Below are 14,283 nucleotides of genomic sequence, written 5' to 3'. Positions count from 1 at the left end.
TCCTGCTTCCCACACTGTGTACCCATGAAAGCACAGTCCTGGCATCTGTCAAATATTAAGGTACTGTCTGGAAACACTTCTGGGTGGGGCAGGAGGTTTTGTATCAAGGCACAGGTACTTGCCTGGGTTTGTGAAGAAAATCCATTGCAAAGCCAGGAATTAAGTACAGTTTTCCTGAGTCCACCCAGCACCTTAACTAAAAGGCCATTGCATTTTTCTCTCAAGTGCCATTTCCCAGTTTCAGGGCAGGGAGAGCAGGGTCTTGGCCTCAGACTGGAAGTCTTCAAGCTCTGTCAGTTTGGGATGCTCCCAAAACATATACACAGGATGCTAAGAAGGACAAGCAAAACAGAGAGTGGGTGAACTCTCGTGTCATCCTTTCTCCCTGTCAAAGACAAGGCTTGGGGAGACAGAGCACGTGCTAGTCCTGTGGGACTTCAGTGCATGTGTGCTGAAGAGTTTTATGAAGACCTTACTCTCTGAAATCCTCATGCAAACCAAAAGACAGCTGTGGCTAGTATTCTTTAAAGGAGAGGACATAGTTGAAAATAGTTAAGGTAAACAATTTAATTACTCCCAGCAAGGCCTTAGAGGAGTTTCTCTCTTTGTGTGAGACAACAGTTTATCTGTTTATATATTTCATATTGGAACTACTTTGAGGAAGAACTTGTTTTTAGAAAATCTGATTAATAAGCACTGAATGCTTAGGAAATCATGTTTGCAATTTAAACTCATCTTTTTGGGGCTACAAGTTACTCTGAATAACTTTAATCCAAAATTCATTTTGCTAACTCAAATTAAAGCATTTTCTAGTTTGCCTCCATGAGTGAAAATTTGAATCAAGGTAAAATAGTCTGTTGAAGTGGAATAGCAATTGTATTCTTTTTCCAGGAACAGGATTATCTACACAAGTAGATTAAATGTGCAGCTGTGAACTCTTTACCAGGGTGCTGTATTGAACTTATTTCCTTGAACTCAAGAACATGTTACGTACAACTGAAGTTATCCTTTTGCCTGATGCTTAAAAACCATATACATGTTTAGTGCCTGTTCAGGTCACTTCCAAAGATTTGCAGAAAGAAGCTAAGATCATATTAATTAAATTAATACATAATTGACAAAGCAGCACATAACAAAATAAGTAAAAAATGTCTGTTTCATGTGATCTAGGTTTGGTTCTGACTAAAGAACAATTTTTAGTGGCTCACTTCATAGACTGCAGAGTTCTATTTTGAGTTGTTTTCATTTTGTTTTTAATTTATTTAAACACCTGAACATGGAGAGACTTTATTTAGGGGTAGGTATATAAAGCAGTATGAATTCCCATCAACTGCGATCTTTGGTTCTTGTTACTTGAATTTTGAATCTTTGGGTAGCTCAACTGTCTATGTTCAGAGGCTGATTGCTGGAAACAAAGATTCTCTGACCCAAGAGCCAAAAAACCACTAAAACACTGCTGATGTGTTTTAGTTTTGCATATAGTTGGAGAAGTGAGGCAGATGGGATGTCTCAATTCCTAGATTGCTCCTTGCAGTTCATATTATTGGTTTATTATAAAGTAGAACTACATAGTGGTTTTATAGAGCATCACAGATTATTTTAGAGAAAATTGATGGTAAATGATTATTTTAGAGAGAAAATATGGCACCTATTATCTTTTTCTTAGCGCACAGTCTGTAAGGAGGGTATTTTGGGGTTGTTTTTCTTGATTCTAGGTTGACTTCAGTGTAATCTGTATAGGCTTGCTTCACTGAAGATGATGTCTTATTAATCCTGAATTTGTCAGTTACATAGAAAGATCTCAAAATCCAATTTTGTGTTGTGTGTGAAAATATATTAATTGGAAATACAGTAGTTATTTAGTATGCAATGTGATGCTCATCCAACATCTGGACAGCAGGTGTCAGTGGGATATGTGACTGACAGGAAAGATTTATCTCTCCACGTGCATATCATAGGAACTGGACCTTGTTGAGGGTGTAACCACTTGTGTAATTTAGTATTCAAACTGCTTCAGACAAATCTAAAAATTGCAAATAATTTGAAATCTTTAATACTTATGGGACAATGTCCTTCATTCACAATTGCTAAATTCTATACTGTTTGCAGGGAAGTTGAAACGTCTGCTGCAAACAAAATCTGTAACACCAACAGATAAACAAGTGTTGGAGGTTGTTTTTTTTTTCTCTCACCACTTGGCATTTTCATCATTCCTCCATCTTTTCCATTGCCATCTTTTCAAATCTCTGCATTCATTTGCTCTTCCATTACCTCTCCATAGTCACAGGGGGTTTAGCCTCAAATCTCTGCCCTTCTATCATCTAATTTATGTGGATTTCTTGATTAAGTATACTGTGGAGACAGAAATCCTGATATGCAAACCACCAGACTAAAAGCTGGCACTGTAAATAAACATGAACATTTATATCTTTTATTTACATTTATATCTTTGTGTCTTTGAGCTTTCCTATCGTGATTTTCCTTTTTTGTTTTGCTTGCAAAAATACCTTGTCTAGCAAAGGCAGGTTGTTCCTGCAATGGGAATCATATCGAACTAACTGTTCGGGCTTCGGGTATCTGATGTTTCTTAATTAATCACCACTGGTAGTGGGACTAGCACAAAAATCCTACCTTCCCAATAACATTGGATTTCTGCCAGTATTCTCATTTGTAACCATATTCCTTCCAGCAGTGTTTTAATGATTTATCTTTTAAGTAGAAAAAGTTCAGTTTAAAAGCACCGTTCCGGTGGAGGAGTAGCTTTTAAATATTGAGCAAATTTGATGATAGGCACCAAAGAATCAGATTTGTGTTGTAAGAAAGTCATATTATGAAGCATCTTTTAGGGTTTATTCTACAGTAATGCTGATGAAAAATTACATTCTCAGAAAATAACTCAAGCTTTCAACTTCCTTATTTTATTCAAAAAGAACATTTCAAATAATTCTTAATTTTAAGAAATATTTCAGGAGTAGATTATTCAAAGTTAAAATATCTTTTGAAGAAATGAAGCCTTTAACAAAGTAAAAGAGTTAAGGAAGGATGGTGACATCATGCTGGGCTATATCTGGTTAAACAATAGGCACACTATAAATTTTCTTCAAAGAGGTAATGAGTCTTATCCATGAGTTTTTGGATTATTTGCAAAGAAATATTCATACCTGTGAATGCTATTTCAAGTCTGTTCCATGAAAGCCTTAATTGCTGACAGCAATTTTTGAGGCTGTGAATTTGTCTGCATTAGACCTTCCACACTCGTAACAGTGCCTTGGCCAAGCCAGTGTCAGCAACACTGAGAAACTCATCTAAATTTCCCTAGTGTAGACAAAGCCTTAGAGCCCTAACTTATATTATTATGTAGAAAAATGTCAGTTAATTGCCTTCCTCATTGTTCTGAATTCCAAATAGGTTGTGTCAGAAGCGGTAGAAATTATTGTCTCTGCCTTTAAAACATAAAAATTATGGTTTCTTGAATGGAAGCAAATGTGATTACAAAAGGGAGACTTCTCTGAAGAAAGAAATCCCGTTTTGTTTTTGCTTAAATGATTGTAAGAGACTAAAATAATGGTGACTGTACTGCTTAGAGTTTTTCACTCACACTATCCAGAGGGTCTGGAACTGTTTTGACCCTCTGGATATCCATTACCTAGATTTATCAAAACAAGAGTATAGATAGTGGCATTTCATAGAGCATAACTGTTGAAATGGTCACTAGCAGGTTTATAATGCTATTGCCATCTCCTACATTACTAGCTGCAAATACACAGGAGTACTGCACATCTCCAAAATTGAACTGCTGCAAGTTACTCTTTACTCAGTTATCATCAAAGTTTCTTCTGAAGCATGGGATTCGAGCTAAGAATATTGCAATTAGAAGAGTATAGTTTAAACAATAGCAATATTAAAAACATTGGTTACTTTTGCCAGTCCTTCTTTCAGATACAATAATATTTTATATTTGTACATAATAAAAAGCTTGTGACTAGGTAAGCTTGAGCAAGGTTGTTAAAATTCAGCCTTAGTAAAATGTTTGCATAGTATATCTGACTGGATAATAAGTATTTAATCATTGCAATAAGTCTTCCATGAATTCCCTTATTCTGCTCACTTAGTGACCTTTACAAGTGGAATATTTCCTCTTCCTCTCTGTCCTCATCTTTCTAAGAACAATGTCTGTACTGTGGTGAAGTACCAGAGAGCTGTAATATGGCATTAAAACTAGCCATAAAATTGGTGGTAAATAACGGGAGCAAATGGGAATTTTCATGGCACTTGTTCAGATCACTCTACTGCAAAAAGTCAGACACTGCCATGAGGTGTCTCTTACTGTCAGTCCTGAGAGCTTATCTGAGATAATTCAGAATATTATATTATCTTTCCCTTAGAAAGAAACCTCAGAACGCACACAGTGACACACCGAGAGACCCCATTAGCCAGCAATTAAGTGAAAATGAGCAGAATTGTGCTGAAAACTATTTTCATTAATGAAAATGTTTCCACATACAAGACTTAATGGAGCCTATATTTTCAAATTCTTACAATATTGCTGATGCTTTAATTGTGTTTTTATAATCCTCTTTATGATAGAAACAAAAAAAATACAAGGAGGACACAGCAGTAGTCTGTGGATTGCAAATGAAGCTAAAGAGCAATTTTGAATAGACATTGACAGAAAGAGGAAATTTCTTCAGCTGAAATCCATAGCAAATGTAGAAAGCCTGGCATTGGTGGTGGCTCAGAGCAGTTGAAGGCCAGGAAGGCTCTTCAGCTAAAGTGGTACAGAGGACCCACGGAAGGAATGTCAAAAGGTGTTGTATCCAGCATCCCTCGAAACTGGCTGCACACAGGTTTTCCTACATAAGTTTAAAATACGGGTTTACACCCAAGGTCATTTTCCTGTAGTATCTCCATAGTGAATTTCGTCCTACAAAATGCCTGCGGTTTGCAGCAGTGGAGGAAAGAAAGAAGGGAGGCTGGAATATTGCTTGCCCAAAATTCCCTTGTATTTATCACATCAGAGAAATTTGCTGGTGGTTTTTGCCAAGGCACTTTAATGACTGACAGGAAAGCTCATCTCTCCTAGGGTCCATGAGTCTTGCAGTCTCACTCTGCTGCAACAGTGAGATGGTGGAGCACTCAGACGAAGCCACATCATTCTCATTTTAACAGTCCATTGACTACTGAACGGAGGAGAAAGCTTTCTAATTATTCTGCAGATGTGATAGTAAATATTTCATTTAAGTAGTTACAGCTAAACAAAACTAGAATAGGTTTGTCTGTTTCACTTGAATTTTCTCAGGTTTGATTTAGTAATGTTCTAGGTTATGATTTGCAAATTAGATGAGTGTTCATCAGAGGAATATGGTATGAACCAGTCAGTGCGCTTATTGATCACTGTGAAATGGAAAAGTTAAAACCATCTTTTTGGAAGACATGGTGGCAAGCTCTGACTTTTTTTGATACAGTTTGATGAGCACAAACTGTAGGCAGCTGTCTTTAAGGACTGATGAACTTGCTAATTATCCCTCTGGCTTTGCTTGAAATCTTTGCAGTTTCACCCTCCTTCCATCTCTCTTTGGAAGTGGGTGATGTGCATGTGTGTGTCTCTGTGATTTTGCTATTTCCCTAGTTTTTTATTTCCTTTTATCCTTGTTTAATATCACTCTCTTCATCTAGGTTGTTGGGGTTTTTTTAAATGTAAGCAGTTTTCAAGCCAAAATAAATGAAAGTCTTTTTCATATCTCCATCTAGATAAAGTTAATCTATAAGCCTACATGTAGGTGAAAATGCTAAGTGCTTGTACAGATTTACATACCTGTTCAAATTGAGGCTAATATTCCTCGTGTCTGGTTAAATAATATGTTGAAAGGGCTCTGGATGTCTCTGCTCCCTGACTGATACTTTGTGTCTGGTATCTTTCTTCAAGTTTCAAGTTGAGGAATTGTTTTGGTTTAACTCCAGCCAACAGCTGAGCACCACACAGCCACTCGCGAGGTCACTTCCCCGCCAGCAGGATCAGGGAGAGAATCGGAGGAGTAAAAGTCTGAAAAGTCATGTGTTGAGATACAGACAGTTTAACAGGGAAAGCAAAAGCCATGCACGCAAACAAAGCAAAACAAGGAATTTGTTCACTGCTTCCCATGGGCAGGCAGGTGTTCATCCATCTCCAGGAGAGCAGGGAGCCATCACACGTAAGAAGACAAACACCATCACTCCAAGGGTCCCTCCCTTCCTCCTTCCTCCCCCCAGCTTTATATACTGAGCATGATGTCATATGGTATGGAATATCCCTTTGGTCAGTTTGAGTTGCTTGTCCCAGTTGTGTCTCCTCCCAGCCTCCCATGCACCCTGAACTTCCTCACCAGCGTGGCAGTACAGAGAGCAGAAAAGGCCTTGGCTCTGTGTAAACCCTGCTCAGCAATAACAAAAACATCTCTATATTGTCAGGACAAATCCAAAACACAGCCCCATACTAGCCACTGCAAAGAAAATTAACTCTACCCCAACCAGAAACAGCACAGGAACGCAGATTATTGAGCACCTGATGAATTTGTTATTTCCTAATATAAATAAATATAGAAACTTTAGACGTCTCTCTGTCATCCTTCCTGTGCATGTATGCGTATAGTTACACACACAGAATGGTCAGATCAGCCAATTATACACATCTTTTTGGAATTGTGGACTGTTGTGGCATGTGTCATAGGAATGTTTTAGTGCTTCTCAGTTGTTACAGAATAGTTCAGAGCATTAATGTGCCTTACTGCAATTTATCTGCTGCTGGGGATATTTTTCCTTCTACTTAAATGACTCAACACATCATTCTTGAAAAAAAAGGAGCATAGTTTAAATACTGCATTCAAATTTTTCACTTGCATTCAGGGTAACGTCGATATTCCTTTTACATTTAATGATGCCCTTACTGTTTGAATGGAGGCTGTACAACAAAATGGATGACTTCCACTTTTGCTGTTGAAATTGTTTGAACCTGACCCTGTCTCCTCTGACTATTTAGCATCAGCCTTCTTGATTAAGATTTATTTCAGTTTATTTTAGCTCACGTTCAGGAGCCCATTATTTTCCTTACTAGGCAAGAAAATATTTGGATTTTCTTTCCTTGTTCAATCTTGCTCTTTTCTGTTAGAGCTGTATATATACAGAAATATATTCTGGTTTTGTAGCAGATGTCCATGTTGGGGGAGATTTTTGTAACCTTCTGGTGTTTATGGTGTTTTGTCTGGTATATTGATTATTGGCTGCTGGACAGTTTGCTCAAGGTCATAGAAAGGAAACAAACCTGAGTTAAAAATACCCTCATAAAGGATGGCTTAAAGGAGCTCTTTTGAAAGTTTGGTACAAGCAAGTAAGCAAATAAGCACATTAAATTATTTTAAAAATATTTATGTTTAAAAATGGTAGAAATAACCTTGACTGAGTGGAAATCAGTCAAGTGCCACAGTAAGATCTGCTGAGCTTCCTGTGTTTCTTTGTGATGCATTGTCCTTCTGCAAAAGGGTAGCTATGCATTTTACTTTCTCCATGGGTTATAACATGTCACCAAAGCAGAGAAGTTGTGCAGCTTTGAACAGCAGTTAATAAAAGCATTTTTGGTGTTCTTCACTTTTGTCTTGTATTCTTTTTCATTTTTCCTAGTGGTGAAGAACACTCCTACCTTTTCTCTGGTGCTGTAAATTTTTCCACATAGTATTTTGTTAGAAGATACCAAACACAATTTGGCACTTTGTTATGCTGGTGGATTTAAACTGAGTTTTGTTATTTAGTTAAGCGATGACAAGTTTATCACTTGAAGATTTGGCTTTCTCCTCCAGAACAGTTCACTCAGTCCACTGCCTTCTCGGTGCTGCCTTCTCACCAGAGAGCCTCATAGAGGTGGGCCAAGTATTACTGTGGTTTTATAGGTGATTTTTACAGCCTATTCAAGTCTACTCTCTGCTAATCCCTACCTCCTGAGAGCAGTCCAGGCAGAGATGAGGAATAGACTGGATGGGGTATCTCAGGGCCAGAAGAAAGTCAAGAGGTTGTCATTCCTGTGTCAAGAAGAGATGTTTGCATATCCACTTCTTAAAGCTTTGAAAAAGGCTTCATGAAGATTTCTTGACTGCCTCTGCTTATTTATTTAGTGTTTAATTATTTTTAAAATTTTTCTAAGTTCTATCTTCTGTTTTGCAGTTTAATCCTGTTTCTTCTTGTCATGTCTAGTAGGCTCACAGAGAACAAATTTATTTCCTCTGGAAAGCAGCCTTTTTCATACCTGTGTGCTACAGCCCCTCTCTATCTTGTTTTCTTTAGGCCAATCTCTTTTCATGTCTTTTCATGATTGCTAAATCCCTGCTTACTCCAGTTATTTGCTCCAGTCTTTCTTGAGACGTGGTGCCCAGGCCCAGAGTCAGTATTCCATCTAGAGGCTTTCTGAGTAGACATTGCAAGGAGAGGATTACTCTGATGTCTTGTTGGCTGCATTCTTGGTTTTATGCTCAGTATAGCCTTCTGGTTTGGGCAGTTTTTGCTACAGACAGGATCAGTGATTCAAGTTCATTTATTGATCTGTAACCATGCCAGGATCCTTTCCTGCAGAGACCTGTCTAGTCATTGCCCCTCTGGTATTTTGAACGATTTTGACATCTTGCTCCCAGCTACTTTCTCAGAGGCTGGGAGCCTCCAAGCCTATAATGTGTGGCTGAATATACATCCCTTAAGTGGCTAAACATTGGCATCTCCATGGCTCTGTGACCGAATGACAAAAGGAGATGCACGCTTCCAAAACTATTTATGTCACCTTTCTCTCTGGACAGACTCTGAGACGCAGAGCAGGTGGAATAAGTTATGGGGACTTGGGCATTGCTAGTTTCTTTCTGAGCAATGTCTTTGCTCCTACCTCATCCCACAAAGTACATGAACACACTCATGAAGTTACATGTGCTGGATAGGCTTGTCATATGAAGCCTCTCAGATCAGTCATGCTGAATGCCACTGACTGAAAATCTTAGGGGAGAAACCATCTTTTCATTATGTATGTACATAGTAAGTACATACATGCTATTATTGGCCTGTCCTTGGAGGGGGACTAGAGATGTTGCATTGCTGCTATCCCTACTAACAAAATTAGCAACAGACTTAACGACATGACACGTTTTGCAAAACCAAGAGTTGTTTCTCTTTGAAAACATGGGTGTCAGAGAGCCTGATAAGGTAGTAGAAAGAAACTGGTTAAAAGGTAAAAAAAGGTCGATAAATATTTCCCATCCAAAAGAATCTTCTCCCAATTTAAATTGCTTAAGAGTCACTGATGTGAAATAATTTGTCCTATTTGGAGGGAATATTAGACATGCTAATAGATCTAAGTAGAATTTTCTTCAAGAAAAAATCCAAGGCAAAAGAAATATTTTATAGGAGTCATGAAGTACAGCGAGCGTATTCTTCATTCCATTTAATGGGGGCTTGCAACTTGCCTTAATCATTTCTGGTTGTTTATTTTAAGTGTAAAGTTTGCAGTGGGCTTATCATAAGTCTGCCAAAAGTTCAGCAATACAGACAGTAAGCTCCTTTTCTCTGCAGTCTGTTTTTACTGGGCTTGTCTTGAAAGCTTCTCTTCAAACTCTTCTATTTCTCTTTACGTCAAACTGAGCTGAAAAACATATTTATATCCAGTCAACCAGAGTTACTGAAAAATAATTAAGATTGTTCCAAACAGAAAATATATCAGATTAAACTTCCTTTGGGAAAATGCCTCACTGCCTGCTCTGAGTAAACACATCACCATTATTAACTCGTGGATCTTGTTTCTGTGTTCTCTCTGTGTATTGAAGAACAGAGAGCCAGGTGCAGCTCCCCACCTTATTGTTTCCTTCCCCTTTTATATTCTCATCATGGATGTATTAAGGCAGTGGCTGAAATAGGTCCACAGTACAGAGTGTTATGCTGTGCTGGCCCTTCTAAATTACAGACAGATTACTGTCCTGGAGGGATTTCTAAACTTTCATTGCAGCATTTCTAGATTTCAGCTTTGGCCACTGGATAAGGAAATATGTCTTGTGCAATGAAGCTGAAGAGAAATTAAATTTTTCTGAAATTAGGCTTATCCTATTTCTGTGGTAGTACATCTATGCAGAAAGAATTCTTCAGGGTATCTTCAAATCTTCGCTGCAGTGTGGCTTGGATGCCAATGCTTGCAATGAAAATCTGTCATATTAGGGAATGCTCACCTCCTGCTTGCATGATTTCCAGTAGTTTTGTGATGAGTTATCTTGCAGAGTGGTGTAGGATTTTAATAAAGTAATCTGTACATTAGCAGGAGTATGTCATGCCAGGGCTTAACCATCCTGGACAGAACAGGAGCCACAAGTCCCAGTGCATTAAAATTCAGTACATTTCAAAATGATGTAAACATAATATATTGAATTAGCTCAGGTAGCTAGTTTATTAGGCAGAGTTATTTTCTTCTCAGTGTTGACATCAAACCTGAGTACAACTAACTCCACACCTTAAAAAATATGCTGTAACATTGTAAAAAATCTTGTAAAGTGTATCGCAAGTGTACAAGTAAGGATTTTTATTTTTGGACTGGGGAGAGGCAATCAGGTTTGGCAGGCTTGGAGTCAAAGTTGGAGTATGCAGAGTATCTCAGATGTGAGCATCCAAAGGCCTCTGTAGAATGTCAGGAGAGCTGTGCTGGGTTTCATTTCTCTCTGAGCATGCATCAAGATTAGATGTCAATGAATGTTTCTGGCTTTATAAGATTACTGGGTTAGTAGTGATTAGCTTGTTTTACCATACATCTTTTTTCCTGATCAATGTGACTTTAGTTTTAAACAATTTTGGCATGCACTGCTGTTTCAGAATTTATACAACTATGAATTTCAGTAGTGATTTTCAGCATTTTCCCCGTGGTTTCTGGAACAACATCCAGAAATGCCTGCTCTGCAACAACATTTTTGGTTTGAAATTGGTAATAATACCTTTTTATAGGCCAGAAAATTACCATCTTACATTTGAATTGAAAGCTGCCACGTACTTTTAGTGGGGAAGGAGCAACCATTTAATTTATCCTCTGTATGGGAGAACTAAAAGCAAGCTATGGGGCTCTTTAAGGCAAAATATATTTTCACTAGTGAAGACCTATAATTTGTCTTATGTGATTTTTCTCATTTGTGTACTTTGTTTATGTCTGTTAGCGTAAGAGTCCTAAATGACTCAAGCTGCCTGACCTGCCCCCTTGCTCAGTGTCTGGGAAGATGGGCCAGTGATGCATAAAACCAACTGGTCACCTGGGAAAGGTGGCTCTTTTTGCAGCAAGGAAATTGTGAGGGCTGTACAGAAAGTGATGAAAGTGTTCTTTACAGCCATTACCTATGCAAAACACCCTAAGTGTATGTGTCTTCAGAATAAGACTGATTGTTCTGGACACCTACCACCAGGAAACAGTCACTTTCCTAACTGTGGATTTTCTGTTCTTTCCAGCGCTAAGAATTCTCTTCCGTGGATCTGCTTGACTTTGTGTGTGCAAGCCCATTTATAGCAGGAGAGGGAAAGCTAATCCCAACTGAAATTCAGTCACCTTTACCTTCTGGAATATATAGAATTTCCCTTGAAGTTTTTACAGAGTCTGCAGTCGCGCAAAACAGACCTACTGGCTCCTTTGATATTTTTAAGCCTCTGCTTCATCAATTGTGCAGGCTTTTGGTTTATTTCCAAGTTCAGTCCAACATTCTGGTTTTGATCTAGAGACCCTGATGGTATTTTTGATCTTTTATCTTGTGCTAACTTTGTTTCCTTGTGTTTTTCTAGTGGTGAAGTTGGAGAGAAATAGGAGAGAAATTACTATTTCAGGGTAAAGATCGCGGTGAGGACACAGGGGGATTTTTAGATTCTGGGGCACTTGGATGGTCTGACAGATCTGGAACTTTGTCTCAGGAAATGCTACTGTATCTTTTCTGTCCAAAGCCAAATACTGAAGTTGTGGGTTTTTTTAAACACATGGATGATAAAAGTTGTTGGAGGAAAGGTTTCTGTTTTATGGAATAGGAGGAAGAATAGAGGAGTAGATGGGCTTTGTGTGGATTCTCAGAAGAGCAAATCTTTTAGTTCATGAACAGCAGGAAAAGTGGAAATCACATTAGCCAGGATGGTTCAGTCAGTTGCTAGTTAAACGATAAAAGTTTCACAGATAAATTTGTATTTTTGTATAAATGGTGTGAGAAGAATAAAAAAGGTGCCTCCATTTGTTCAAGGAGTTATTTCCAGACTGATTTTATAGTTTATGTGTATAGTTATTTATCTGGGAGGGAGTAATTTATATTTGGGGGGAACTTGTACTGAAAGCTAATTTCTCGGGTGGGTGCTAGTACTGTTAATTTATTTTTCTGAGGTAGCTTTCAAGTGTTAGGATTTATTCTGTGTATAAACACAGTCAAGGTAAATCTGTATCTTTAAATAGAAGCAGATTCTGACTATTACATGAAAGTCATGCTTTGCCTTCTATAGTCTAAAGGTTTTATTTGGCTTTCCCTGGGAATGAAAGAACAATGTATATGTTCCTTGTCCCAAATTTCAGTGTACTGAGTGGCCCTTTGTTTCCATGAAAGAGGAGATGTGTATGTGGTGGTCTTACCTAACCCAGCTTCTGATACCCACGTTTTAATTGAGTTCCCAGCTAAATATATGCTTTCAAGGGTAATTAAGGTCTCTAAAGATGAGAGGAAGGCTGCACAGCTCCAAGATTACAAAGTCATATAGTGCTATGGAAGATTAACATATGAACAACCTCCTTTCAGAGGTAGTATTTTCTTGATATTTTTTTTTACTTATAAAAATAGAAAATTTTAAAATATTAATTCATACACTTTCTTCTCTGAGTTCCCATACATGCACATAGAAACACAGAACCTGCACTTGGCAATTCCTTTGATTTTGCTCTCTCTTCACTTCTGTGTTTGCTTCTCCTTCTCATTCCTGCCCCTCAGAACTTAAAAGTGTTTATGTCAAGGTGTTATTCCCAGGCAGGAGTTGCAAGGGTATGATACTGCTATTGTTAGTGCCATGCTAGAAAAGAAATGTTGAGCTGGGAAAGAAGCACAGTAAGGACTTGATTGAACTCCCATAGGTCTTGCATTGAAGATTCTCATTATCTTGTACAGACTTTTGTTCATCTTGTGCTGTGTTGTAGCCTTAGTGACTGCAGGGTAGAAATTCAGCTGCTTCGCTTTAGTGTGTGGCGTGTAGATTATTGAATCAAAAATGTGACAGTTATGCATTTGCTATTCAGGGGAGAAAAAAAAAGAAGAAAGGACAACCTTCATCAATTTAAAGTTTTTATGAGCGAAATAGTGAGATATCATGAAAACAAGAACAAGAGCTCTTGTTTCCAGTCAGATAAAATGGGGTAAAATCACCTAGATATGTTTTATGCTAAAGGATGAAACAGTCTTGAAACCACCATTTCTCTACGTGTGTGTTAGCATGCATGAAGTAATTCCATTGATGTAGATTCTCTGTTGAGATACACAGGCACTCAGGTAATCTTTTTCAGTAAATCGGAGAATTTATGTGTATCTTCTGTGGAAGTTCTGTCGTGCTCATTGTATGAAAGCACTGACTGAAGCCGCAGCGCGGAGAGATGACGCTGTTGATAAGTGCTACAGCTAGGAGAAGGAGCAGGTCTTTATAAAGACACTTCTGTGTGAATACTCCTGGAAAGAAAAAAAAAAAAAAAAAAAAAAAAAGAAAAAAAAAGAAAAAAGCACAGCGAAGTAATTAGCGATGGCCGCGTGCGTGTTAATTGGCCGAGCCCGCCTAAGGGCCCGCGCAAGGCGGGGGAGCGGCGCCCCCTGCCGGCCCCGCCGCGGGGATGGGGGCACAGGGAGCTGCTTTTGGGGGCGAGTCGCGGTGCCAGGTCTGCCCAGGGCATCGGCGTGGGATCCTGACACCCCTAAAAGCTGGTTCGACGGTCTTTGAGATAACTGGAAGTCTTGCCGGCAACTTTGAGTGTGCTTTGGCTCCGGCCCGCAAATTCTTGAGACTTCTAGGAGTTTGAGGCGCTTTTTTTCCCCAAGAATATTAAACTTTTTATCTTCTGTCCGTTCCCATTCATAGGCAAAAAATGCATATAAATGGTATCTAAATATACATAAATATATATAGTATACGTACATAATGTATATAGAACATATATAAAGGATATCTATAAATGTAAACAAAGCATGTATAACAAAAATAGTCTTACTTTGTCTTATAAATACTAGATCTGCAAAACTGCAGTAAAATATT

General features: G+C 38.3%; 1 protein-coding gene across 1 annotated transcript in view; it reads left to right on the top strand.

Annotated features, from left to right (window-relative positions):
- The window catches only part of LOC126649470 (5E5 antigen-like), a 97,829-nt gene that overhangs the window by 78,389 nt on the left and 5,157 nt on the right, over positions 1 to 14,283 (top strand). The gene's annotated exons all lie outside the window — the stretch shown is intronic.

The sequence above is a fragment of the Myiozetetes cayanensis genome, unplaced genomic scaffold (genome assembly GCF_022539395.1).
Source record: "Myiozetetes cayanensis isolate MyiCay16 unplaced genomic scaffold, myiCay2020 scf1, whole genome shotgun sequence".
Taxonomy (NCBI): domain Eukaryota; kingdom Metazoa; phylum Chordata; class Aves; order Passeriformes; family Tyrannidae; genus Myiozetetes; species Myiozetetes cayanensis.
The sequence above is the reverse complement of the archived record's forward strand: the minus strand, read 5'-3'. Positions and strand labels throughout refer to the sequence as shown.